Here is a 5,000-nt window from a genome sequence, read left to right as displayed (position 1 = left end):
ATCCAGCCCTGTGCCACCCGGGGGGTTCCAGGGTGCTGAGATGGCTGACATTTTGCTCCGCTCACGACGGTCACCGCGCCACACAAGAACAGCCCAAAAACAGGCCAAAACAGCCCAAAAACGGGCCAAAACTGGCCATTTTTGGCTGCGCGAGCGAGCGGCGAGCGGCGAACAGCGAGCGAAGCGAGAGGCAGCACCGTCCCTGCTATACGAAAGCCCCATCCAGCCCTGTGCCACCCGGGGGGTTCCAGGGTGCTGAGATGGCTGACGTTTTGCTCCGCTCACGACGGTCACCGCACCACGCAAGAACAGGCCAAAAACTGGCCAAAACAGCCCAAAAACGGGCCAAAACTGGCCATTTTTGGCTGCGCGAGCGAGCGGCGAGCGGCGAACAGCGAGCGAAGCGAGAGGCAGCACCGTCCCTGCTATACGAAAGCCCCATCCAGCCCTGTGCCACCCGGGGGGTTCCAGGGTGCTGAGATGGCTGACGTTTTGCTCCGCTCTCGACGGTCACCGCGCAATGCAAGAACAGGCCAAAAACTGGCCAAAACGGCCCAAAAACGGGCCAAAACTGGCCATTTTTGGCTGCGCGAGCGGCGAGCGGCGGACAGCGAGCGAAGCGAGAGGCAGCACCGTCCCTGCTATACGAAAGCCCCATCCAGCCCTGTGCCACCCGGGGGGTTCCAGGGTGCTGAGATGGCTGACGTTTTGCTCCGCTCTCGACGGTCACCGCGCAATGCAAGAACAGGCCAAAAACTGGCCAAAACGGCCCAAAAACGGGCCAAAACTGGCCATTTTTGGCTGCGCGAGCGAGCGGCGAGCGGCGGACAGCGAGCGAAGCGAGAGGCAGCACCGTCCCTGCTATACGAAAGCCCCATCCAGCCCTGTGCCACCCGGGGGGTTCCAGGGTGCTGAGATGGCTGACGTTTTGCTCCGCTCTCGACGGTCACCGCGCAATGCAAGAACAGGCCAAAAACTGGCCAAAACGGCCCAAAAACGGGCCAAAACTGGCCATTTTTGGCTGCACGAGCGAGCGGCGAGCGGCGGACAGCGAGCGAAGCGAGAGGCAGCACCGTCCCTGCTATACGAAAGCCCCATCCAGCCCTGTGCCACCCGGGGGGTTCCAGGGTGCTGAGATGGCTGACGTTTTGCTCCGCTCTCGACGGTCACCGCGCAATGCAAGAACAGGCCAAAAACTGGCCAAAACGGCCCAAAAACGGGCCAAAACTGGCCATTTTTGGCTGCACGAGCGAGCGGCGAGCGGCGGACAGCGAGCGAAGCGAGAGGCAGCACCGTCCCTGCTATACGAAAGCCCCATCCAGCCCTGTGCCACCCGGGGGGTTCCAGGGTGCTGAGATGGCTGACGTTTTGCTCCGCTCTCGACGGTCACCGCGCAATGCAAGAACAGGCCAAAAACTGGCCAAAACGGCCCAAAAACGGGCCAAAACTGGCCATTTTTGGCTGCACGAGCGAGCGGCGAGCGGCGGACAGCGAGCGAAGCGAGAGGCAGCACCGTCCCTGCTATACGAAAGCCCCATCCAGCCCTGTGCCACCCGGGGGGTTCCAGGGTGCTGAGATGGCTGACGTTTTGCTCCGCTCTCGACGGTCACCGCGCAATGCAAGAACAGGCCAAAAACTGGCCAAAACGGCCCAAAAACGGGCCAAAACTGGCCATTTTTGGCTGCGCGAGCGAGCGGCGAGCGGCGGACAGCGAGCGAAGCGAGAGGCAGCACCGTCCCTGCTATACGAAAGCCCCATCCAGCCCTGTGCCACCCGGGGGGTTCCAGGGTGCTGAGATGGCTGACGTTTTGCTCCGCTCTCGACGGTCACCGCGCAATGCAAGAACAGGCCAAAAACTGGCCAAAACGGCCCAAAAACGGGCCAAAACTGGCCATTTTTGGCTGCACGAGCGAGCGGCGAGCGGCGGACAGCGAGCGAAGCGAGAGGCAGCACCGTCCCTGCTATACGAAAGCCCCATCCAGCCCTGTGCCACCCGGGGGGTTCCAGGGTGCTGAGATGGCTGACGTTTTGCTCCGCTCTCGACGGTCACCGCGCAATGCAAGAACAGGCCAAAAACTGGCCAAAACGGCCCAAAAACGGGCCAAAACTGGCCATTTTTGGCTGCACGAGCGAGCGGCGAGCGGCGGACAGCGAGCGAAGCGAGAGGCAGCACCGTCCCTGCTATACGAAAGCCCCATCCAGCCCTGTGCCACCCGGGGGGGTTCCAGGGTGCTGAGATGGCTGACGTTTTGCTCCGCTCTCGACGGTCACCGCGCAATGCAAGAACAGGCCAAAAACTGGCCAAAACGGCCCAAAAACGGGCCAAAACTGGCCATTTTTGGCTGCACGAGCGAGCGGCGAGCGGCGGACAGCGAGCGAAGCGAGAGGCAGCACCGTCCCTGCTATACGAAAGCCCCATCCAGCCCTGTGCCACCCGGGGGGTTCCAGGGTGCTGAGATGGCTGACGTTTTGCTCCGCTCTCGACGGTCACCGCGCAATGCAAGAACAGGCCAAAAACTGGCCAAAACGGCCCAAAAACGGGCCAAAACTGGCCATTTTTGGCTGCGCGAGCGAGCGGCGAGCGGCGGACAGCGAGCGAAGCGAGAGGCAGCACCGTCCCTGCTATACGAAAGCCCCATCCAGCCCTGTGCCACCCGGGGGGTTCCAGGGTGCTGAGATGGCTGACGTTTTGCTCCGCTCTCGACGGTCACCGCGCAATGCAAGAACAGGCCAAAAACTGGCCAAAACGGCCCAAAAACGGGCCAAAACTGGCCATTTTTGGCTGCACGAGCGAGCGGCGAGCGGCGGACAGCGAGCGAAGCGAGAGGCAGCACCGTCCCTGCTATACGAAAGCCCCATCCAGCCCTGTGCCACCCGGGGGGTTCCAGGGTGCTGAGATGGCTGACGTTTTGCTCCGCTCTCGACGGTCACCGCGCAATGCAAGAACAGGCCAAAAACTGGCCAAAACGGCCCAAAAACGGGCCAAAACTGGCCATTTTTGGCTGCACGAGCGAGCGGCGAGCGGCGGACAGCGAGCGAAGCGAGAGGCAGCACCGTCCCTGCTATACGAAAGCCCCATCCAGCCCTGTGCCACCCGGGGGGTTCCAGGGTGCTGAGATGGCTGACGTTTTGCTCCGCTCTCGACGGTCACCGCGCAATGCAAGAACAGGCCAAAAACTGGCCAAAACGGCCCAAAAACGGGCCAAAACTGGCCATTTTTGGCTGCACGAGCGAGCGGCGAGCGGCGGACAGCGAGCGAAGCGAGAGGCAGCACCGTCCCTGCTATACGAAAGCCCCATCCAGCCCTGTGCCACCCGGGGGGTTCCAGGGTGCTGAGATGGCTGACGTTTTGCTCCGCTCTCGACGGTCACCGCGCAATGCAAGAACAGGCCAAAAACTGGCCAAAACGGCCCAAAAACGGGCCAAAACTGGCCATTTTTGGCTGCACGAGCGAGCGGCGAGCGGCGGACAGCGAGCGAAGCGAGAGGCAGCACCGTCCCTGCTATACGAAAGCCCCATCCAGCCCTGTGCCACCCGGGGGGTTCCAGGGTGCTGAGATGGCTGACGTTTTGCTCCGCTCTCGACGGTCACCGCGCAATGCAAGAACAGGCCAAAAACTGGCCAAAACGGCCCAAAAACGGGCCAAAACTGGCCATTTTTGGCTGCACGAGCGAGCGGCGAGCGGCGGACAGCGAGCGAAGCGAGAGGCAGCACCGTCCCTGCTATACGAAAGCCCCATCCAGCCCTGTGCCACCCGGGGGGTTCCAGGGTGCTGAGATGGCTGACGTTTTGCTCCGCTCTCGACGGTCACCGCGCAATGCAAGAACAGGCCAAAAACTGGCCAAAACGGCCCAAAAACGGGCCAAAACTGGCCATTTTTGGCTGCACGAGCGAGCGGCGAGCGGCGGACAGCGAGCGAAGCGAGAGGCAGCACCGTCCCTGCTATACGAAAGCCCCATCCAGCCCTGTGCCACCCGGGGGGTTCCAGGGTGCTGAGATGGCTGACGTTTTGCTCCGCTCTCGACGGTCACCGCGCAATGCAAGAACAGGCCAAAAACTGGCCAAAACGGCCCAATAACGGGCCAAAACTGGCCATTTTTGGCTGCACGAGCGAGCGGCGAGCGGCGGACAGCGAGCGAAGCGAGAGGCAGCACCGTCCCTGCTATACGAAAGCCCCATCCAGCCCTGTGCCACCCGGGGGGTTCCAGGGTGCTGAGATGGCTGACGTTTTGCTCCGCTCTCGACGGTCACCGCGCAATGCAAGAACAGGCCAAAAACTGGCCAAAACGGCCCAAAAACGGGCCAAAACTGGCCATTTTTGGCTGCACGAGCGAGCGGCGAGCGGCGGACAGCGAGCGAAGCGAGAGGCAGCACCGTCCCTGCTATACGAAAGCCCCATCCAGCCCTGTGCCACCCGGGGGGTTCCAGGGTGCTGAGATGGCTGACGTTTTGCTCCGCTCTCGACGGTCACCGCGCAATGCAAGAACAGGCCAAAAACTGGCCAAAACGGCCCAAAAACGGGCCAAAACTGGCCATTTTTGGCTGCGCGAGCGAGCGGCGAGCGGCGGACAGCGAGCGAAGCGAGAGGCAGCACCGTCCCTGCTATATACGAAAGCCCCATCCAGCCCTGTGCCACCCGGGGGGTTCCAGGGTGCTGAGATGGCTGACGTTTTGCTCCGCTCACGACGGTCACCGCACCACGCAAGAACGGACCATAAACAGGCCAAAACAGCCCAAAAACGGGCCAAAACTGGTCATTTTTGGCTGCGCGAGCGAGCGGCGAGCGGCGAACAGCGAGCGAAGCGTGAGGCAGCACCGTCCCTGCTATACGAAAGCCCCATCCAGCCCTGTGCCACCCGGGGGGTTCCAGGGTGCTGAGATGGCTGACGTTTTGCTCCGCTCACGACGGTCACCGCGCCATGCAAGAACGGACCAAAAACAGGCCAAAACAGCCCAAAAACGGGCCAAAACTGGCCATTTTTGGCTGAGCGAGCGAGCGG

Source organism: Musa acuminata, unplaced genomic scaffold (genome assembly GCF_036884655.1).
Source record: "Musa acuminata AAA Group cultivar baxijiao unplaced genomic scaffold, Cavendish_Baxijiao_AAA HiC_scaffold_129, whole genome shotgun sequence".
Lineage (NCBI taxonomy): Eukaryota > Viridiplantae > Streptophyta > Magnoliopsida > Zingiberales > Musaceae > Musa > Musa acuminata.
Note: the sequence above shows the minus strand (reverse complement) of the source record.